At 39.9% G+C, this 24,310-nt stretch overlaps 1 protein-coding gene across 9 annotated transcripts in view; it reads left to right on the top strand.

Annotated features, from left to right (window-relative positions):
- Positions 1-24,310, top strand: part of SCAF8 (SR-related CTD associated factor 8) — a 208,354-nt gene that overhangs the window by 7,338 nt on the left and 176,706 nt on the right. The gene's annotated exons all lie outside the window — the stretch shown is intronic.

Raw genomic sequence — 24,310 nt, 5'->3', positions numbered from 1 at the left:
AGATAATTCTGCAATTTAGTATAATTTGTAGAGGCTGACTTGAAAGACCTAGGATTTGATTCATTTGTTTATTCGTTTAACCAATACTTAATGAATACTTACTGTTTACCAGACACTTTTCTGTCTGCTGGGACACACTTGTAAACAAAACAGGCAAAAAGCACACCATCTTGGCGCTTCTGCACTTGTAATCCTTTCTTCCACCTCCTCGGCTTTGAGCGCAGGGCCCCTGCTGCAGGGCCCTTGCTGCAGACTGGTGCGGCTGCGCAGGCGCTCCTGGCCCCGGCTCGCTGCTTGGCTGGGGCCTGGGCGGTTGCTGCGCTGCCCTCCAAGCTCAGCTCTGCCTGTCTGCTCTCAGCGTTTCACTGTTACAGAGTCCAGGCGGCTTGTCTGCTGTTCACAATAGAGATTGAGGGAGTAGCCTTCTTAAACATGAACCTGATGTGATCTTTTCAATGGGGAAGTAAGACAAGCGACATTGTTTCATTTTATACTAATTTGCCTATCTTGTTAAATCTCCATTTGGTATTTTGGAATCATAACTGTTTTTAGAAAATATAGCTTTAGGGATAGTTTTTTTGTCATGATATATTAATTAGTCTCTGTGTGCAAATAGTAAAAAATAATTTTAAGTGGTGATCAAACTCTTTAAGAATTTGGGAAGTTTGATTATTTTTATTTCTAAAACAAACTTTCCCTTGATTTAATTAAGCACATGAAAAAAATTTGGTGTCTCTTTCTCTTTTATGAACACTGTTTTCTGAATTTGATTTGATTCCTTGGGTCTCATTTGAGTAGCTTGTGAGTGCAGGATGAAAGTTTGGATTATGTATTTTATGATCTTGGAAACTTGGGAAATGATACAGTGGTTTTTTTACTTTGGGTCACAGTGTCTAAAAGATTGATCAGTACCCTTGAAACTAATACAAGTTTTATGTCAGCTGTATCTTATTTTTTTTTTAAAGGTTGAAAATGCCTTGGTTAATTCCTTTCTTTAGTAATGTTTTGATACTGTGGCGTTTTCTGGTTAAAAAAAGGTAGAGGTATTTGAATTTATTGAAATGGTAAAAAGAAAGAATGTTGAATAAGTTAGAATTTTTCCAAACCAAAACACATAGCAAATGTCTAGTTTCTAAAACAGCTCCTTGCTGTGATGAAAAAAAAAAATGTCTGGCTTGGGTAATTTTAAAGTACTTTTTATTTACCAAACATTTTTAAAAGCGAATCACTTTATAATATATGGTGTTTTATATGTGCTTATTTTCCCCAGCCATTACTATGTTTCAGTGAATCTTAGGATAAACTTGAGAGAAAGGTAGGATAGGTGCTGTCCTCATTTCACAAACAAGGAATCTGAGGCCTGCCAGGGTGACTTTACCAGGAAGTGCCGCTTGTGTTAGAGCTGAGACTGGGAGGACCAGGTCTCACTCAGCTCCTGGTTGAGGTGTAAAGGGCAGCGAGCTGTGTAAAGGGGAACCATCACTCGATTTTTTCACAATTTTTTTGCTGGCATGATGTCCAAATATAAATTGATGGTTCTTCCCCACTTTTTAAACTTTATGTGTACAACTTCAGATTTACAGAAGAGTTGCAAGAATGATAAAGAATTTTTATATACACTTCATCGTGATTTCACTATGTAGTACATGTAATCATATTTGCTTTCCTATTCTCTTTGCAATTCACACGAATGACTGGTAAACCTTGTTTCTGAACATTTGGAGAGTAAATTGCAATTAATGCCTTTTACTTCTAAATATTAACTGTATTTTCTGAAAACAGCCACAGTACAGGTATCAAAATCAGGAAGTTAATATTGATATAATGCAATTGTCTGCAGACCTCCTTCAGATTTCACTAATTGTATCAGTTAAGTCTTGAGTAGAAACAAAACCTAAATCACATCACACTTGTCTCTCTATAGTGTCCTTTAATCTGGAGCAGTTGGTTATTACTTTGTCTTTTATGACCTTTGATGATTGATGAGAATAGGCCTGTTATTTTTAGAATTCCCTTAATATGGAATTGTCTTCTGATGCTTGATGATCAGTTTCAGGTTAGTCATTTTTGGCAGGAGTAATCCAAAAGTGATACTGTGTCCTCAGGAAGCACATGATGTATCCATTAATAAGGATGTTAAATTTTTTCTGCAAGGTTTTTCTGTTGTAAAATGTCTTATTTTTCCTTTTGTAACAAATATTTCTTAAAAAATTAAAAAAAAATTTTTTTCCATTTATTTTTATTAGTTGGAGGCTAATTACAATATTGTAGTGGTTTTTGCCATACATTGACATGAATCAGCCATGGATTTACATGTGTTCCCCATCCCTATCCCCCCTCCCGCCTCCCTCTCCATCCCATCCCTCTGGGTCTTCCCAGTGTACCAGCCCTGAGCACTTGTCTCATGCATCAAATATTTCTTTAAAAAATGAATTAATTTATTTTTGGCCATGCTGCACAGCTTGCAATATCTTAATTCCCTGACCAAGGATTGAACCTGTGCTCCCTGCAGTGTAAATGTGGAGTCCTAACCACTGAACCTGTAACAAATATCTTATGGGAAGTCATTTTTGAAACTATACAAATAGTTTGTTACTCATCAAACTTTCACCCTTTTTTTTTTTTTAAAAAGCATCCAGTTCTTGCTTGAATCAGTACTCGGATGGTCATTTTCTGAGTCTATTGTTTATTATCAGCCTTCCCCAGGAGCTTTTCCTTCTCCCCATTTGTGTATATATGCATATCAGTATGAATTCAAGGATTATTTTTTTATTTATTGGGGTCTTTTGATGTCAGAGCTCCTTCAAGCTGGCTCCCGTGTCTTCAGCATGTACTCATCAGTTTTTGGGTATTCACTTTCTTGTATAATGTATTCCTACCCCAACTCTAGAATCAGCCGTTTCTCTGAGGAACCTTAGTTTCTTTTGGTGGTTATTGAGCTAGAAATTGTGTATATGTCTGAACATGCTTTTATATATATATAAAATGTCAATATACAAGCAAATTTTTTTTTGTCCATCTGCCTCTGTAAAATGCCATGAATTCATCCTGTCTCCAGTAACAGTTCAACACTGTTCACTGGTTCATTCTAGTCTTTCCCCTTTGCAAATTTGTAATTCCTTTTTCTGTAGTGAGAAAACACTAGTTTTTGTTGTCCACAATATATTTATGTATTGTTTGATCAATCCTAAAATACACAGAAAGTAGTTTCAGAATTGCTAAGTCTCAAAACAAGCCTATTAACTAGAATTGAGTATTTGTTTCTTCATCTTTTTTAGTCTGAGGGTATATAGTCAAAATGCTGAGTTCAAATGTTGCTTCGTTAGTTTTTTCCCTCTTAATGTAGTCTTGCTATTCCTTTGAAATATAATTTGGCTTTTTTTTTTTTCTGTTTGTATTCCATTTTGTTTTTTCTCCATCCATTTGTATGTTTTAGTATGTAAAATATTAAATGTAAATCAGCTGTAATCGTTCTTATTAGCTTTGGCATTATAACCACTTATGCTCTGGTTAAAAAAAAAACAGCCATTTCCTTGGCATTCTTCAAATCAAATAAGCTAAAATTTAGAGATTTAGATAATGGAGAAGGTCTTACGTGAAAGATGTTTCTAGTAACAGATTCTCAGTTCATAGGTGAAAGTATGTTAAAGCTTTCATTCTCTCTTCTTTTTTTTTTAAAATTTTTGGCTGCACTGTCTGACTGCAGAATCTTAGCTCCCCACCCAGGATTTGAACCCTTGCACCCTGCAGGGGAAGAGTGAAATCTTAATCACTGGACTGTCAGGAAAGTCCCAACTTTGGTTTTCTCTTGAATGAAATCTCAATTCACAGGGTCAGTAGACTTTCTGTAGAGGGTCAGATGGTAAAAATTAGGTTTAATGGGCTGCTTAAGGTCTCTTTTGCATAATCTTGATTTTTTTCACAATTCTTTTAAAATGTAAAACCAATCTTGGCCTGAGGGCCTACAGAAATGGGCCATGGGCCATACTTTTTATGACCCTGCTTTACTCTGAAACCTGAGAACTTGGTCAGTAGTATGCTATTTGCAAATCAGAATTATAATTGAGCCTTATAAGCCTTATTTTAACATCAAAAAGAGAAAGAAAATACTTTTAAAAGCTGCCTTAGTGAAAATATTTATTCAATGTGGTTTTTTGAACGTCTGCTACCACGTGCACATGTGCAGACACTTATTCTAGACTCTAGAGATGTAAGTGTACAAAACAGACCAAAAAAAAAAGTCTCCACCCTCATGGAATTTGTACTGTTTTTGTGTGTGGGTGCTTACTGGAAATGCATGTTTCTTATTTTTCCGCACGTAGTGACATTGAGCAACTAAATTTTTTTTCATATTAACTGCAGAGCGAGCATTCTTTCTTGAAAACGTGACAAAAAATGCAGCAAAGGGGGCAAACTTTCAAAAGCTTGGTTTACTTCTTCCTATCTCCCATTTATGATACTTTCATTATGTAGCTACACTGACTCATTAAAGGAAGAGAAGAGAAACCTCATTAACTCATTAACTGGGCACAGAACGCAGACCTCATTTACTGATAAGTACACATGTATTCTCCTTGGCTTAGTGGTAGAGAATGCGTCTGCCAGTGCAGGAGATGCAGGTTCAATCCCTGGGGCAGGAAGATCCCCTGGAGGAGGAAATGGCAACCCACTCTAGTATTCTTGCCTGGGAAACCTTATGGACAGAGGAGCCTCGTGGACTCCAGTCCGTGGGACTGCAAAGAGGTGGGCATGACCGAGCATTCATGCAAACATGTATGATGGACTCTTAAGAGAATACTGTTTAAAAGTATTACCCACAGTTGAGGGACTCTATGAAAGTAGTTGGCTTGTGTAGTTTTCTTGAAACAGGGAGGAAGTTTCCTGATAATGCTAATGCGCATTTACCTAATAAAAGCTTAAAAACTATATGCAGGTTATTTATCTTGTACCTGGCTAAATATCAACCCCTTTGAATAAAAATCACCAAAGTGAGGTTTTTTCCATATTACATGTTAGTTGCTGAAATGACTTCTTTCTCTGAGTAGTTTTTCTGTAAGCATTTAACAAGCCACTAAGTGCCCTCCACCTTTTAAATGCTTTATTGAGGTTTGTGTGTTAGTCGCTCAGTCATGTCCAACTCTTTGCAACGCCATGGACTGGGGCCCTGCCAGGCTCCTTGGTCTGTGGGATTTTCCAGGCAAGAATACTGGAGTGGGTTGCTATTTCCTTCTCCAGGGGGTCTTTCAGATTCCGGGATCTAATCTGGGTCTCCCACATTGCAGCCAGGCTCTTTACTGTCTGAGCCACTAGGGAAGATTATTGAGCTATGGTTGTGACTGCTTTTGTAAGGATCCTTGGCATATTTGGCTTTTTTTTTTTTTAATATGCCAAGAAAAGTGATTTATATTTTTATAGCAATTCCTCTTATTGGGCAGAAGTTTCCCAATTCTTGTTCTCTTTCTGTCAGAGCACTCGGAACCTCTCATAGAAATCTATCTCTGCTTTGGTAGTTCAGATAGTTCAGTTCAGTCACTGAGTCATGTCCGACTCTTCGCGACCCCATGGACTGCAGCACACCAGGCCTCTCCATCACCAACTCCTGGAGTTTACTCAAACTCATGTCCATTGAGTCAGTGATGCCATCCAACCATCTCATCCTCTGTTGTCCCTTTCTCTCGCCTTCAGTCTTTCCCAGCATCAAGGTCTTTTCAAATGAGTCAGCTCTTTGCATCAGGTGGCCAAAATATTGAAGCTTTAGGTTCAACATCAGTCCTTCCAATGAACATTCAGAACTGATTTCCTTTAGGATGGACTGGTTAGATCTCCTTGCAGTCCAAGGGATTCTCAAGACTCTTCTCCAGCACCACAGTTCAAAAGCATCAATTCTTTGGTGCTCAGCTTTCTTTATAGTCCAACTCTCACATCCATACGTGACCACTGGAAAAACCATAGCCTTGACTAGATGGATCTTTGTTAGCAAAGTAATGTCTCTGGTTTTTAACATGCTGTCTAGTTTGGTCATAACTTTCCTTCCAAGGAGTAAGCGTCTTTTAATTTCATGGCTGCAGTCACCATCTGCAGTGATTTTGGAGCCCCAAAAAATAAAGTCTGACACTGTTTCCACTGTTTCCCCATCTACTCGCCATGAAGTGATGGGACCAGATGCCATGATCTTAGTTTAAGCCAACTTTTTCATTCTCCTCTTTCACTCTCAACAAGAGGCTCTTCAGTTCTTCTTCACTCTCTGCCATAAAGGTGGTATCATCTGCATATCTGAGGTTATTGATATTTCTCCCGGCAATCTTGATTCCAGCTTGTGCTTCATCCAGCCCAGCATTTCTCATGATGTACTCTGCATATAAGTTAAATGAGCATGGTGACAATATACAGCCTTGATGTACTCCTTTTCCTATTTGGAACCAGTCTGTTGTTCCATGTCCAGTTCTAACTGTTGCTTCCTGACCTGCATACAGATTTCTTAAGAGGCAGGTCAGGTGGTCTGGTACTCACATCTCTTGAAGTTTCCACAGTTTATTGTGATCCACACAAAGGATTTGGCATAGTCAATAAAGCAGAAATAGATGTTTTTCTGGAACACTCCTGCTTTTTTAATGATCCAGCGGATGTTGGCAATTTGATCTGTGGTTCCTCTGCCTTTTCTGAATCCAGCTTGAACATTTGGAAGTTCATCGTTCACGTATTGTTGAAGCCTGACTTGGAGAATTTTGAGCATTACTTGGCTACCGTGCAGGATGAGTGCAATTGTGTAGTAGTTTGAGCATTCTTAGGCATTGCCTTTCTTTGGGATTGGAATGAAAACTGACCTTTTCCAGTCCTGTGGCCGCTGCTGTTTTCCAAATTTGCTGGCATATCGAGTGCAGCACTTTCACAGCATCATCTTTCAGGATTTGAAATAGCTCAACTGGAATTCCATCACCTCCACTAGCTTTGTTCATAGTGATGCTTCCTAAGGCCCACTTGACTTCACATTCCAGGATGTCTGGCTCTAGGTGAGTGATCACACCATCGTGATTATCTGGGTCGTGAAGATCTTTTTTATGCAATTCTTCTGCTTATTCTTGCCACCTCTTCTTAATATCTTCTGCTTCTATTAGGTCCTTACCATTTCTGTCCTTTATTGAGGCCATCTTTCCATGAAATGTTTCCTTGTTATCTCTAATTTTCTTGAAGAGATCTCTGGTATTTCCCATTCTGTTGTTTTCCTCTATTTCTTTGCACTGATCATTGAGGAATATTTCAGTTTTGCTGCCTTGAGAACCCCATGAACAGTACGAAAAGGCTTTGGTAGTGATTACAAGAAAAAGGGTTGTGACCAACTTAGCTGAAGAGGATTAATATCCTAAAGAAGTTGCCCTGATGGAGGCTACCACATTTTGCTAGTACAAAATTTCCCAATCAGTACTTTGGTTGATTTGATTCTTTGCCAAATCAAAGGGTTAGCTATCTCAGACCTCTTAGAGCTGTTAAGCAGGGGTAATTCCAAATAATTCTATGAGTTCTTACTTTGTTTTGCTAGTCCTTCAAGATTGGAGGAGAAAGGGCTGACAGAGGATGAGATGGTTAGATGGCATCATCGATTGAATGGACTTGAGTTTGAGTAAACTCCAGGAGATCGTGAGGGACAGGGATGCCTGGCATGCTGCAGTACATGGGGTTGCAGAGAGTCAGACATGACTGAGCAACAGAACAGGATTGTCACACTATTTTTTCATTCTGTTTTAATTATAGTGCAGTTTTCAAATTGCTAGAATACAGTAATAACCCTTGAAGGTTCTAATGTAACAGCAACTAGTGGTTGGAAGGAATACTAGAAAATAGTTTTTGGTCCTTTGAGCTTTGTTGTTTATGCATATTTGCCATCTATCAGGCATTGCAGAGTGGTTCCCAGGTTAATTACATCTTTTTCTTGGCTCATATTTTGAGAGGGTTGGGGTTGTGAATGGATTATCACAAAGAATAAAGATAATATGATATGAATCCTATGATACAAAGAGTAGTGCAGTAGACAGTTTGTAGTATGTGCATACTATTCTCTGTATATAATGTCATACAGAGTATGAGATACGTATGAGGCAAAGGCAAAAGATCATTTTCAGGGAAATGGGTAAGGCTCTTCTGATGAAGGGTCTTTGTATGTACTATTCCCAAGATTTCCTTTTTGATCAGAAGAGAGTGGAGATTCTAAAGGGTTTGAGGAAGAGTGTGCTGCCAGGGCTTGGAGATGCCAGGTAGATAAGGTGACGTGGTCCAGTCACAGTCAGGGTGAATCAGGGTAGATAAGGTGATGTGGTCCAGTCACAATCAGGGTCAATCAGGGTAGATAAGGTGATGTGGTCCAGTCACAATCAGGGTCAATCAGAGTAGATAAAATGACGTGGTCCAGTCACAGTCAGGGTGAATCAGGAAGAGCAGAGCTTCTGAGGAGGAAGGTAATTTGGCAGGATGGGTCAGATGAGGGGGCATTTTTTCCCACCTAGAATAAAAGAGTTGGGGTGGGGAGAATTGAAATCACCTATGTATCTCAACCACCGAAAGATTACTGGTTTGTTAAACCCAACAGTAATTCCATGCCCCTGGACAATTTGATGTCATCAGGATGGAAACGGATATAGGTCAGGTACTTAAAGAATGGGCTAGAGATGGAGATTAAGGGGAGATGACAGAGAGAAAAAGGCTTAAGGCAAAATGTTGTAGAATCTTTTAGTCAGCTTTTGTTTGTTTTTTAGGCTTGACCTTTTCTATCATCTTGTGTTTGTGAATATAAGGACATCTTAAAGCAACTCTGCTTGGAATTTGCTTGATTTTAAATTCTGTTTATCCAAGCATCTGGTTCTTATATATAATTAAATGTTAAGTAGTGAATTGTATGAACTAGAAGTAAAGATTTAAATTTTGTTCAGTGAAATTTTATTAGAATTCCTTAACATCGAGCCTACTTGTATCATCAAGCATTTCATTAGCTCCTCTTGGTTACATAGTTTTTTTATTTTAACCCTGTCTACAATAACCAATTTATTGTGAGTTTGGAATCACGATGAATTTAAGTGCTATATTATTAGAAATAGAACCTAGTAAACTGAAGTTATTTTTATATATGTTTGTTTGTACATTTTGGTTTCTCCCATGGAGAATCATTTCTGTTCTCTTTGATTTTTAAAAATAAAGTAATTATATTTATTTTTGGCTGTGCTGGGTCTTTGTTGCTGCTGCGCACAGGCTTCCTCTAGTTGAAGCAAGTGGAAGCTCCTTCTCTCCCTTCCTCTGCATGGGCTTCGCATTGTGGTGACTTCTCAGTCTGTGGAGGGCTCTGGGGCACTTGAGCTTCAGGAGTTGCAGTGTGGGCTCTTGAGCACGGGCTCGGTAATTGTGTTGCATGGATTTGGTTGCTCAACAACTTGTGGAATCTTCCTGCATCAGGGATAGAACCCACATACCCTGCATTGGCAGGTCTTATCAACTGTACCACTAGGAAAGTCCTCTTCTCTTTGATTTTAGAATGGTGTAGCTAGAGACCCTTGGCTTCCCAGGTGGCGCAGTGGTAAAGAATTTGCCTGCCAATGCAGGAGACTCAGGTTCGATCCCTGGATTGGGAAGAGCCCCTGGAGGAGGAAATGATGATCCCCTCCAGTATTCTTGTCTGGAAAATTCCATGGACAGAGAAGCCTGGTGGGATACAGTCCATGGGGTTGCAGAGTCAGGCGGGACTGACGGGCACAGCACCCAGCAGAGACCCTGAGACTCTTGTTGCACATTTGTAGTTATCAGTTCTATGACTGGGTTCCTTGTTAAAGCTTCAACTTAATTTCCAGAAATTACAAGTTTTAGACTGGAAACACTTGTGATAGTATATCATTTAATAGATGGATGAAGAATCAAGACCCAAAGATGATGAAATTTGTTGAGTCTCAGCTTATGAGAGGCACATAGTTAGCAGCCAAATTAGAAGAAGTTTCTGCTCTCTGTCTTGGTTCATTGTTTTCACTTTTTCAGTAGAATTGTTTGAGTGAGATTTTTCTGTATGTTGTAGGTGGAGGCGGAATGGGAATTGGTGATTTATAGTAAATTATTATCACATTATGCTGAACTTGGACCAGAATGAGGAACAAACACCTGGGCTCTGCTTTCCTGCTGATAGAATAAGATGCCATAGGAAACCTGCATTCCTTGGAAAAGATGTATTATACAGCAACACACAGTATACCCTCTGCAGAAAAGTGAAAAAAAAAAACACAACACAACCCTTTGAGTAACACACCTTGTACCTTCCTTGTAGAAGGATACAGTTACTCTGTAAGCCTGTATTGGTAGCATGTTTGTGATTTTAATAATGGTGGCTACTCTGTAATTTCTTTCTTTAATTTTTCACAGACTACTGTTTAGAAAGCTCCTGGTATGGGTATTTTAAAGCACAACAATGCTACAAAATTAATAATAGCTGCTTTCAAAGTAGAGTCAGACGGGACTGAAGCAACTCAGCCTAGCAAGAAAACTTTTGTTTTTAAGAAACTCATCTGGGAACATTTAGTGTCATTGTGGATGTCTTTGTGGCCCTGGAAAGTATTTTAATATTGTAATATTTTGATAATGGATAAAAGTTTTGGAAAATATGAGCTATAAAGAGCTAGATTGTATTCAGCATATTTTCCAAGTTGGAGAAATACTTGAACAAAACTTTTGAATGTCAGACGCTAACAAAATACAGACCATGATGTATTTTGGACCAGTGTTATTATTGGTCTTCATTTATAAAAATTTTAGTGTTGTACTAAATCCAGCAAGGCTTTTAAGAGAATCTATTTTTAACTAGTTAATAGTATAATTTTGCACCAGATTGTATTTAAAGTATGTATGTCACATTTATACATGTATATATTTACCTTTATACCCACACACACACACATAGATACCTATAGAAAATGCTGATAAGTAGCCAGTCAGCCTTTGAAAAGTGAAAAGTGAAAGTGAAGTCACTCAGTCGTGTCTGACTCTTTGCAACCCCATGGACTGCAGCCTACCAGGCTCCCCTGTCCATGGAATTTTCCAGGCAAGAGTACTGGAGTGGGTTGCCATTTCCTTCTCCAGGGGATCTTCCCAACCCCGGAATCGAACCCCAGTCTCCCACACTGCGGGCAGACCCTTTGCTGTCTGAGCCACCAGGGAAGCCCTAAGCAGTGGTTATTTCTTAAGAGAGAAGTAGGTGGATAGGGTGCAGTGAATGAGAGTTTTCAATGTTTGGGATTTTTCACATTCCACATTTATTGCCATATTAGTTTTGTAATACTGCCTTCAAACCCAAAATACCATGAGTCTTAAGCTTTGGTGAGAAAGATGGAGTTGATCTGTGATAATGTTAATTGAGTTAGATCTTTTAGAGAAAGTGAGCTTCCCTGTTAAGGGCTGGAAGACTTAACACTTAGCTGACCTTTGCCCAGTGGACAGACGAGCTTCGTCGTGTGTGGCCCTCAGCTCGGGGGACGCCGTCACGTGGGGGCCTCCACAGTTGTCTCCCGTCAGCTCAGTGGCCCAGTTGTGTGTGTCTAGTTGGTTGCTACCTGGTGGACTTGGCTTTATTTTGGAAACTGAATGTTGGGTTAGCCAGAGTAATTGGGTTTGAGACATGTTTCTGAAGCTTAATAGTAGTTTGAGTCTAGTTAGGTCAGTTACCATAAGTTTATCTCTCTATAAAGTTGCAAAATGAGAATAATAAATACTAATCTTACTGGGCCATTCTGAAGCTAAAAGTGATACACAGTATATATGATCGTGCTGAAGAGTTGACAGCATGCCACAGAAGTGATGAGTAATGTTTGTTACCTTTCTTCTTTATTATGCTGCTACCTAGCGCTCTTCCTCAGTCTTTGTATTCCTTGTTTGTGTTTTACCCTAAGGCCTAGTGTGCTTTTGATCTGTTTCTTCTTTTTCTGATACTTGGTCTTGATTATTTATTCTTCATCGCTTCAACTCTTAGGTCTTCAGGAAAGACTGTGTTTATTGCTTTTATGTTGTGGAATTCAGTCCCATATCTTCTCAGTACTGTGTGTACATGTGTATATAAAATGAGATTGTCATCCCCCAATCTAAACTTGTCTTTCTTCTAAAACTTACTTTTAGCTCTCTATGTTAGTAGTAAAAATACGTTCCTGACACTCAAACCTGAAAACTTGGATTTTTCATAGGTGCCTCTCTTTGATTTGTATCTTTTCAGTTGTGAAATTCTATGAATTATTTTTAAAAATACGTTTTCTATCCTTCCCTTCCTTTTTATTCTTATTACGAATACTTTAGTCCAGGTCCTCATCACTCCCTGCTTGGTTTAATTGGTTTTTAATTTGTTATTCTTTGTTCTCTTCAGTTCATACAGTAGAAGTACATTTTTTTAGATTACTAAATTAATCTCATCAAACAACTTAACTTTCAGTCACCTTGTATTTTGAGAAAGCTTCCAGGTTCCTTTGCCTTCAAGTGTACAGATTCTGTTTTCTTAATATACATATTTTACTGAAGTGTAGTTGGTTTACAATGTTTCAAGTGCACAGCACGGTGATTCAGTTATTCAAACATACATTATTTTTAAAATTATTTTCCGTCATAGGTTATTACAAGATGTTGACTGTATTTCCCTGTTTTATACAGTAAACCTTTGTTGCTTGTTGCATTTCTGTTTTTTAATTAAAAATCTAGCATTCTACTCATGCTAAGTCAGACAAGTAGAATCAAAATGTCATGATTTTTTTAGTTAGGCAAAAATTCATGTTTTCTTAAATACATATATTATACATATTTATATATCTGCATACAAAAGCTTTTCTACTACACTTGATAAAGGCTTGAGAAAGAACATCAAAAAAAGGATTTGGAAAATATTGGAAAAAATTGGAAAACTTAATGAAATGGGAGCACTGAATATGAAATAGAAAAAGTGAAACAAACTAGATAAAAGTAGAAGATCATCATACAGTCTAGTTGATTTTAAACATGACTGCTCATTAGAGACATCTGGAGCCCTGGAGAAAGTAATACCTGGACATTTGTATTTTTCAACAAATTTCAAGACAATTCTGGTATGCATCTGGATTTTAAAAAGTGATTACAGGTTTTTCTAGTAAATCATAGTTTTGGTGATAGAGTTCTATAATTTTTCTGTTGACCAGTCATGATACAATGGTTTTAAGTAATAGTTACATAATCACAATAGTAAAAGATATTTATCAGTTTTCACAATCAATATCCAGACAAAAAATAAAAGATAATTATAACTATAAGCCATAATGGGAACATGATTAACTTAACAATGTAAAATAATTACATACAGTTTGGGGGAGGCGGTCAAGCAGAGTGATGTGATAAGTGGAAGAGCTTGTGCTGTGCTTAGATGCTCAGTGGTGTCTGACTCTTTGTGACCCCATGGATATAGCTCGCCAGGCTCCTCCTCCAGGCAAGAATACTGGGGTTGGCTGCCATGCCCTCCTCCAGGGGATCTTCCCAACCCAGGGATCAAACCCAGGTCTTCCACATAGCAGTCAGATTCTTTTTACCGTCTGAGCCACCAGGGAATGCCGTGGAAAGTGCATATGTGCATACTTTTCATCCACCCAGCCAGTCTATGTCTTTTGGTTGGTGCATTTAATCCATTTACCTTTAATTATAGATTTGTTATTGTTGTCATTCAGTCACTCAGTCATGTTCCACTCTTTTCGACTGCATGGTCTGCAGCACGCCAACCTTCCCTGTCCTTCACTATCTCCCAGAACTTGCTCAAACTCATGTCCATTGAGTCTGTGATGCCATCCAACCATCTCATCCTCTGTCGTCCCCTTCTCCTACCTTAACTCTTTCGTAACATCAGGGTCTTTTCCAGTGAATCGGCTCTTAGCATCAGGTGGCCAAAGTATTGGAGCTTCAGCCTCAGCCTCAACATCAGTTCTTTCAGTGAATATTCAGGATTGATTTCATTTAGGATTGGCTGGTTTGATCTCCTTTCGGTCCAAGGTACTCTCAAGAGTCTTCTCCCAACACCATGGTTCAAAAGCATCAATTCTTTAGTGCTCAACTTTTTTATGGTTCAACTCTGACATTCATACATAATTACTGGAAAAACCACGACTTTGACTAGATGGACGTTGTCTGCAAAGTAATGTGTCTGCTTTTTAATACGCTGTCTAGGTTGGCCATAGCTTTTCTTGCAAGGAGCAAGCAAGCGTCTTTCATTTCATGGCTGGAGTCGTCATCTGTAGTGAGTTTGGAGCCCAAGAAAATAAAGTCTGTCACTGCTTCCTTTTTTTCCCATTTCTTTGTCATGGGATGGGACTGGATGCCACGATCTTAGTTTTTTGAATGTTGAATTTTAAGCCAGCTTTTTCACTTTCACCTTCATGAAGAGGCTTTTTAGTTCCTCTTGGCTTTCTGCCAGAAGTGTGGTATCATCTACATATCTGAGGTTATTGATATTTCTCCAGGCAATCTTGATTCCAGCTTGTACTTCATCCGTCCTGGAATTTTGTATGATGCACTTATTCTACATGTAAGTTAAATAAGCAGGGTGACAATATACAGCCTTGATGTACTCCTTTACCAGTTTTGAATCATATTATTGATATATATCCTGTTCTCTTGATTGGGGTTTATTTTCTGCAGGTAGGTCTTTTCCTTCTCTTGTTTTTCTGCCTAGAGAAGTTCCTTTAGCATTTGTTGTAAAGCTGGTTTGGTGGCGCTGAATTCTGTTAAATTTTCCTTGTCTGGAAAGCTTTTGATTTTTCCATCAAATCTGAAGGAGAGTCTTGCCTGGTAGAGTATTCTTGGTTTTAGGTTATTCCCTTCAATCACTTTAAATATATTAAGTCATTCCTTTCTGGCTTGTAGAGTTTCTGTTGAGAAATCAGCTGATAGCCTGAGGGAAGTTTCCTTGTGAAACCATTTACCAGGGATTGGGACTTGAACTCAGCCAAAACCCACAGTCCTTGGTTTCAGGACCTAATGAAGCTCAGGTTCTTCACTGTTTCTGATAGTTAAGTGAGAGAGAAACAATTAAGTGAGAGAGGAAGTGATAGGTGAGAAGCGGGTTTTTTCAGGTTGGGAGAGAAGCACTGCACAGACAGTGTCTCAGAGGGAGGCCACGAGCCGTGACCTGGTTAGTGTTTATAGGTTGAGTGAGTTCATCCTAATGAGTGGGAGGAGGGTTCCAGCTTTTTTGGGGAAGGGCGGAGATCTCCAGGGTTTGCGCCACCGCCCACTCCTTGGTCTTTTGACAGTGCCTGGGAACTGTCAGCAGTGCCAGGGAACTGCACCTCTGGGTGTGTCATTTCACTTGCTGATTGGGGATCAGCGTCTAGTTTTGCCTTCTGTCTTCAGCTCAGTCGTGTTTGAATCTTGGCAGCCCCATGGACTGCAGCACCCCAGGCTTCCCTGTCCTTCGCTGTCTCCCAGAGTCCACCCAAACCCCTGTCCATCGAGTCGGTGATGCCACCCAACCACCTCATCCTCTGTCGTCCCCTTCTCCTCCTGCCCTCAGACTTTCCCAGCATCAGGGTCTTTTCCAGTGAGTCAGCTCTTTGCATCAGGCGGCCGAAGTATTGGAGCGTCAGGCTGCCATCTCGGTCCCATTTGATTCTGATCAGTTTCTGTCGTGTCCTTGGACTGTGTCATTCTTTCAGACGTTGTGCTCTGCACCTTTCCCTTTTGTTACACTTGCACGTTGTCATTTTTCCCTTGTTGCTTTTAATATTTTATCTCTGTTTTAATTTTTGTCAGTTTGCACTGTGTATCGTGGTGTGTTCCTCTTTTGGTTTGTCCTTCCTGGGAGACTCTGCTTCCTGGATTTGGTTGACTATTTCCTTTCCCATGTTAGGGAAATTTTCAGCTATCACCTCTTCAAATATTTTCTCAGGTCCTTTCTCTCTTTTCTATCTGGGACCCCTGTAATGCAAATGTTGGTGTGTTTAATATTGTCCCAGATGTCTCTTAGGCTGTCTTCATTTCTTATCATTCTTTTTTCTATGTTCTATTCTGTGGCAGTAATTTCTACCATTCTGTCCTCTAGGTCATTTATCTGTTCTTCTGCCTTAGTTATTCTGCTGTTGATTCCCTGTAGTGTAGTATGCATCTTTATTATTCATCTCTATTTGGTTCTTTCATTCTTGTAGGTCTTTGGTGAACATTTCTTGCATCTTCTCAATCTTTGCCTCCATTCTTTTTCCGAGACCCAGAATTATCTTTACTATCATTATCCTGAATTCTTTTTTGGAAGTTTGCCTGTTTCCACTTCATTTAGTTGTTTTTCTGGGGTTTTATCTTGTCCCTTCATCTGGAACATAACTTTATTCTTTTTCATCATGATTAACTTTCTGGAATATGGTTTTTGTTTTAGCCTCTGTGAGACTGTGCTGCTGCTTCTGTCTGCCTTCTGATGGGCGAGGCTAAGAAGCTTGTGTAAGCTTGTTGATGGGAGGGACTGGCAATGGGAAAAGCTATTTTTTGCTCTGGTGGGCAGGACCTTGCTCAGTAAAGCTTCAGTTCAGTTATCTGCTGCTGGGTGGGGTTGCACTCCCTCCCTGGTAGTTGTTTGGCCCAAGGTGACCCAGACTGTGGTAGGGTTAGGAACGCCAAGAGGGTGGATGCCAAGGGGGGCCTTTCTGGCCTGAGGCTGCCTGTGCCCTCGTCCCTCTGGCAGCCCCTGCTGACCCATGCCTCCACAGGAGGCCCTCCACAACAGCAGCTAGTTTTGGTTCAGTCTCCTATGGGTACACTGCTCCTTTACTCTCGGTCTTGGTGTGTGCAAAATTTTGTTTGCGGCCTTCAAGACTGGAGTCTTTTTCTCCCACTCCTCTGAAAGTCCTATAATCAAATCCCACTGGCCTTCACGATCAGATTCCCTGAGGATTCACAGTTCCTTTTTTGAATCCCCAGGCCTGGAAGACTGGGATTCAGAACCCTCACAACGCCAGAACTCCTTTTGTGTTATTGTTCTCCAGTTTGGGCTCACCCACCCCGCGGGTATGGGGTTTGATTTTATTGTGGTTGAGCTCCTCCTGCCCTCTCACCGCTGTTTCTTCTTTGTCTTTGGACCTGGGGGTCTTTGGTGGTCTCCCATGTCGTCCTATTGATGGATTCAGCAGCTCATTGCAGTTTTGGTGCTCTCGGAGGAGATGAGCGCACGTCCTTCTACTCCACCGTCTTGAACCAGAACGTGTACAGGTTTTTAACTGTGGATTTAAGGTGTCCACTGAAAAGAGCAGAACTTGAGAGCTTGAGTTAAGTTTTATTTGGGGCAAAATGACTGGTTACAGCCAGGAAGGCAGCACGTCAGAAGCTTTGAGAGACTGCTCCAAAGGGACAGTGGGGGGAAGGCCAGTGCAGGAGGTTTTGGTGAAGACGGAGTTCAGTACCATCACGCACTCATTTTACAGAAGGTGCTCTGCTAGTTCCAGAGGATCAGATGTTATCACGAAGGGGGTTAGTGCTTTAGGGCCCAAAGGATTGAATTTTAAAACCTGTTCCTGGAAACTAAAGGGTGCGCCTCACTGCTCCCTGAGCTTCCTCAGGGCGCGTTGAAGGTCAGCGGCCGCAGTAGCACAGGGTTCAGTCTCTGCCGAGGCAGATGGCAAGGACCCTGTTCCCTTGTTGGCAGTGTAACTGGTAAGGGCCAGTTTGTAGCTGACAAAGGCTTTCTATAAGACCTTTATAAATAAGTTGTTTACATATATATTTATATGTAAATATACTTATCATATGCAGTGCGTATTTGCAAATGCTGTGGAATGGGAAGATTGACTATATGCAAAGCTATGCAGTGTATATTCCCATCCTTGTGTTTTATTTTTGGCACTTGGTGATCCTCCAGTAGGAAAGCACGCAGTCTGTTTAGATTTTAATGCATTCCCATTAGAAAATAGCCGCTTCTTCAGTCCTTTGTGAAAATTACTGCTTGTCAGGAGAGGTTTGTTGATGAATACGCTATATATGTAAACAGTGTAGAAGCAGAATCACAGCGGTAACAGGGATGCTCTCTTTTTCCACTCAATCCATTTCACTTCCACTTTCTATATTAAACCTTTTGTTATTTCTAACTACATTCCATTTATCTGAATACCCTCCCCGTAACATTTTTTATTTTGGCACTGAATTATATTTCCCATGTTCTTGTTTCCATGAGGCAAAGTCTTAAGGTTCTCATGGATCCCCCAGTTTCTAAATACTATTTCGGTAAGTTACTTTTTTTTTTTTAATGCATGTGGGAACATGAGAGGGGAAAAACGATGGTGCTCAGGCACTAATTGTTGACCTTACACAGCTTTTTAATTATACACATTTCAAATTAGTGTCTCCAAAAAATTACCTGTCAGACACGACGAGTGGCTGAACATCACCACCACATTTCAGAGACCTTTGAAATCATTAGCGAATTATCAGAGCTGACAGTGGTAAATCTCAGAATACTGAGAATCTGTTTGTTATTGTTGTTGTGAGTCGCTTAGTCGTGTCTGACTCTTCGTGGCCCCATGGACTGCAGCATGCCAGGCTTCCCTGTCCATCACCATCTCCTGGAGCTTGCTCAAACTCATGTCCATTGAGTCGATGATGCCATCCAACCATCTCATCCTCTGTCGCCCCCTTCTCCTCCTGCCCTCAGTCTTTCCCAGCATCAGAGTCTTTTCCATTGAGTCAGCTCTTGGCATAAGGTTGCCAGAGTATTGGAGTTTCGCTTCAGCATCAGTCCTTCCCAAGAATATTCAGGACTGATTTCCTTTGGGATTGACTGGCTTGATCTCCCTGCTCTCCTCTCCAGCTGTCCTAGGGGCTCTTCAGAGCCTTCTCCAGCCCCCACAGTTTGAAAGCTCCAGTTCAGGGCGGTGTGCAGCCTTTTTATTGTCCAGCTCTCACATCCATGCATGACCACTGGAGAAACCATAGCTTTGACTAGCTGGCCATTTGTAGGCGATGTCTCTACTTTTTAATATGCTGTCTAGGTTTGTTGTAACTTTTCTTCCAAGGAGGAAGTGTCTTTAAAAAATTTCATGGCTGCAGTTACCATCTACAGTTATTTTGGAGCCCAAGAAAATAAAGTCTGTTACTGTTTCCATTGTTTCCTCGTCTATTTGCCAAGAAGTGATGGGACCGGATGCCATCATCTTAGTTTTTTAAATGTTGAGTATTAAACCAGCTTTTTCACTTTTTTTCATCTTCATCAAGAGGCTCTTTAATTCCTCTTTGCTTTCTGCCATAAGGATGGTGTTGTATTATGCTACAGTAACTGTGTGTCTATGACCCTCCCTTTCCAATTTAGTAGATTGTTAGATAGTTGGGGTGAAGGTCTTCATGTTACCTTTTATTCCCCGAAGAGCTTGATGTATTGTGCATATCTACAGTAGCTTATCTGTGGATATTGATTGAAGTCACTGATTAGCTTTGACCTGTTAATTGGTTCAGTTTGGCTTCATATTTCTCAGATCTTTGTTTTAGTTGGTGTTACCTGGAAAATAAAACTTAGTGATCTGAGAAGGATTATTTTGTGAGTGCTTATGATTAACTCTCAAAGTAAATTTGAAGTATACAAGGGTGATTATGGTATATCAGTCATAAATTATGTTGGAAATTGTTGCAGAGACATTCTGCTCCTTTGAAATAATTCTTTATTTTCATGGGTACTGGCATAAGTTTGTAGATAGAGGGTTGCAAAGATTATTAAAAGTAAAGTTTGGGGGCATGGCGAGTTAAGAAATAAATATCATCAGTCTGGCCTTGGCATTCTGCTCCTTTGAGCAAAATACATCTATTGCATTCAGGTGCATTTAGATATGAAGAAGCTGGATAAATTTATTTTTATAGCTGGAATTTGTTTGCCTGATTATCTTTAGAACCTAGTAAACTAATTTATCATTTAAATCAGTTTATATTTGACTGATGTGTGCAAGGAACTACTTTAGACATTGCAGAGGATATAAAAAAAGACTGATATTGGTAACTGTTGATTGAGAATTTGTAGTACGTAATGTCATTGTTTTTTGAAGTGGATGGATGAATGGAGATATTGGGAAATGGACCAAACAGGAAGCAGATTATGAACAAAACAGTTTTACATTGTGATTAAGTTGCCATGAAGATAGTAAGCAGGGTGTGTAACAGTTACAGGAGAAGGATCTGTGTCTATTTTATCTGCACACATATATACATACATACATACATACACACATACACACATATCAGTGGTGGCAGGGTATGGTTTTATTTTTTAGGGTATGATTTTAGATATGAAAATTTCTCCCATTCCCATTCTTCTGATTACAACTAAGAAAAACAACTCTGAATTTTATACTTGTGTCTTTTGCATCTTTAGATCCTTGCTAATCTTTTAAAGAAGAAACAAAGATTGCCCTTTAAGCCCATCTTTTGGCAAGCTGATTTATCCGAGAAGAGTTAATCATGTTTTATTTTCTGTATAATTAATTTTACTCTTACTTTCTACCGACAAGTGTCAGCTAGAGCAGTGCTCTCAAAGTTTTTTTGTCGCAGCCCACGGTAAGGATACAGTTTGTATCGTAGCCAGTAGATATATGTATAAATATATAACAGGAAAAAAATCTCATCAGGGATTAGTCATTGTGCTTTTTTATTTTCCATTTTGTTCTGTTTTGTTTGAATTGGACTAGAATTACCTTGAGAAGGTTTTCATTTAGTAGGTTAAATTATGATTTGAAGGAAAGTAAAAGATGAAGAAAAGATTTATTCTGCAGTGGAAGGAATGGTGTGAAATGGAAAAAGAAATATGTGATAAGACTTTAATGTAAAAAATTGTCTATGCCTAATAAATCATATTCAGTTTTTAGACATTTTTCTGAACATTTTTCCTGGTCTTGTTTTTGCACTTCTTTTATTTATGAAGTTGCAATTATATAAAGTCACTAGTAAAATTTTACAGCTCTTGTATATAGTGGTATACTATTATTTTCCTCAAGATACTGTATTTTTCAATTCTGACATTTTCATTTGGTTCTTTTTTGTAGTTTCTCATTCTGTGCTGAAAACATAGCATTTATTGGAAGAATTTTCTCCTTTACCTTATTTATAATGACTATAACTTCTTTAAAGTTCTTAGTGATAATTGCAACAAAAGCATTACCTTGTTAGCATCTGTTGGTTTTTTTTTCCTTTGATCAGTGTGGACAGATTTTCTGGGAGAGCGGGTGAGTGAATGGTTGAGTGAGAGAGAGGGAGACAGAATGTGTGTGTTTGTGTTTTGGTATGTCAAATAAGTTTGGCTCATATACTGGATACTTTCAATATTGTGGTACTTTATTCTCTGAAAAATGTTGATTTTTGTTTAGCAGACATTTAGTTTGGTTTGATTCAGGATGCAAGTTCTGTCTTGCCTTTTTCAGTTCAGTTCAGTCCCTCAGTCATGTCCGACTCTTTGTGACCCCATGGACTGCAGCACGCCAGCCCTCCCTGTCCATCACCAACTCCCGGAGTTTACTCAAACTCACGTCCGTTGAGTCGGTGATGCCATCCAGCCATCTCATCCTCTGCTGCCCCCTTCTCCTCTCGCCTCAATCTTTCCCAGCATCAGGGTCTTTTCAGATGAGTCAGCTCTTTGCATCAGGTGGCCAAAGTATTGGAGTTTCATCTTCAACATTGGGCCTTTCAGTGAATGTTCAGGATTGATTTCCTTTAGGATGGACTGGTTGGATCTCCTTGCAGTCAAGGGACTCTCAAGAGTCTTCTCCAACACCACAGTTCAAAAGCATCAATTCTTTGGCACTCAGCTTTCTTAATAGTCCAGCTCTCACATCCATACATGACTACTGGAAAATCCATACCTTTGACAAGACAGACCTTTGTTGGCAAATAATGTTTCTGCTTTTTATTTATTTATTTATTTTTATTTTTTCAGAACCAGCTCACTGTTTTCTTTATTTTTGTTCTCAGGAAAGGGAAAGAGAAAAACTCATTCCTCTTTTTTCCTTTTTGCTGCAACAATTCTATTTCCTAATAACAGTCTAAAGACTTCCACCTGTTGGGGTGAATCCCAAGACTCTCCTCTTTCTGTTTCCTGTTTGCTTCATTGCTATCAATATTTGCTTTGCTCACCTTATTTTTAAATAACTCTTGAAAATTTTCAATCTTGTTGGGAAACGTCGCTGGAACTTCTCCTCAGCCTCTCCCCATTCTCTTGTTCCTTAATTGAAAGGTTTTATTTTTTTTATTTATTTTTTTATTTTTATTAGTTGGAGTGTCTCTGCTTTTTAATATGCTGTCTAGGTTGGTCATAACTTTCCTTCTCAAGGAGTAAGCGTCTTTTAATTCATGGCTGCAATTACCACCTGCAGTGATTTTGGAGCCCCCCTGAATAAAGTCCGTCACTGTTTCCCCATATGTTTGCCATGAAGTGATGGGACCAGATGCCATGATCTTAGTTTTCTGAATGTTGAACCTTAAGCCAACTTTTTCACTCTCCTCTATCACTGTCATCAAGAGGCTCTTTAGTTCTTCTTCGCTTTCTGCCATAAGGGTGATGTCATCTGCATATCTGAGGTTATTACTATTTCTCTCGGCGGTCTTGATTCCAGCTTGGGCTTCATCCGGTCCAGCATTTCTCATGATATACTCTGCATATAAGTTAAATAAGCAAGGTGACAATATACAGCCTTGAAGTACTCCTTTTCCTATTTGAAACCAGTCTGTGGTTCCATGTCCAGTTCTAACTGTTGCTTCCTAACCTGCATACAGGTTTCTCAAGAGGCAGGTCAGGTGGTCTGGTAATCCCATCTCTTTCAGAATTTTCCACAGTTTGTTGTGATCCACACAGTCAAAGGCTTTGGCATAGCCAGTAAAGCAGAAAGAGATGTTTTTCTGGAACTCTCTTGCATTTTCAGTGATCTAATGTCAGTTCAGTTCAGAGCATTTCTTCTGCTGTTTGGATGTGCTCAACATTTGTGCCACTCAGTTGTCTAGGTCTTGGGAGGTATTAGTTCCCAAAGCCTTTTCGGGGCTTCTTTGGGTCTGTTTCACGCAGGTGCATTTCGGATGAGTCCAGGACTTCAGTTGGGGCACGGATTCAGGGGCTCCTCTTCTCTAGTTCTCTCTGAGATTCCCTTTCTCTCATCAGATCCCAGTGCATCGTTTTCCCTGTTCTCTGGCCAGAAAGTCAGATTTCACTGCAGCTTTAGCCTTTAAAGAGAAGTGGCAAGAAAAAGAAAATGGTGTTTTTTTGGATAGTAGGGGCCTATTTCCTGTCTGGAGATGGCTTATCTCTTGGGTTTTTGGTGCTAAAGTGGCAACAGTGGCTGCCCTTTAACCCTTAGTAGGGCTTGGGAAGATTGGGGTAGCAAGAGTTTTTCTTGGCTCACCCCAGCCTCTCTGTAGTAGCAGGGAAGATTCCTTTTACCTAGTCTGGGTGACTGAAGGGGATTTTCCCTAGAGTTTTTGATTATAGTATGGGCTTCCCTGGTGGCTCAGAGGGTAAAGCGTCTGCCTGCAATGCGGGAGACCCGGGTTCAATCCCTGGGTTGGGAAGATCCTCTGGAGAAGGAAATGGCAACCCACTCCAGTGCTCTTGCCTGGAGAATCCCATGGACGGAGAAGCCTGCTAGGCTACAGTTCGTGGGGTCACAAAGAGTCAGACACGACTCAGCGACTTCACTTTGTGATTGTAGTATTGTCTGCACCATTTGATAATACCAGCTCTGGAATCAAAGCCAGAGACAACACTGTGAAATTTACTCTAACGTCCACACGCAGCTCCCTCCCCCGCTGTAACTGGTCATTATTCAAGTTTAACTCCAGCCAGTCTGGTGTTCCCTTTTTCAGAGTTCTCAGGTAGGTAGGTACTTTTTTATATTAGTCTGTAGGGTTTAATTGTGACAGTGGGGGAGAGAGGCTACAACTGCTTACTCCATTTTGACTAACTCCTGTGTACTTTTTTAACTTAACCTTTTTATTTTGTATTGGAGTATAGCCAGTTGACAGTATTGTGATCGTTTCAGATGAACAGTGGAGGGACTCAGCCATACCTATACATGTGTCCATTCTCCCCCAAACGCCCCTTCCATCCAGGATGCCACAGAACACTGAGCAGAGTTTCATGTGCTATAGGGAGATCCTTGTTGGTTATCCATTTTAAACATAGCAGTGTATATATATGTTCATTGGGCTTCCCAGGTAGCTCAGTGCTGAAGAATCCACCTGCAATGCAAAAGACCTGGGTTCGATCCCTGGGTCAGGAAGATCCCCTGGAGGAGGAAATGGCAACCCACTCCAGTATTCTTGCCTGGGAAATCCCATGGGCAGAGAGGAGCCT

This window comes from Muntiacus reevesi, chromosome 3 (assembly GCF_963930625.1).
Source record: "Muntiacus reevesi chromosome 3, mMunRee1.1, whole genome shotgun sequence".
NCBI lineage: Eukaryota > Metazoa > Chordata > Mammalia > Artiodactyla > Cervidae > Muntiacus > Muntiacus reevesi.
Note: the sequence above shows the minus strand (reverse complement) of the source record. Positions and strands in the feature narration are given on the sequence as shown.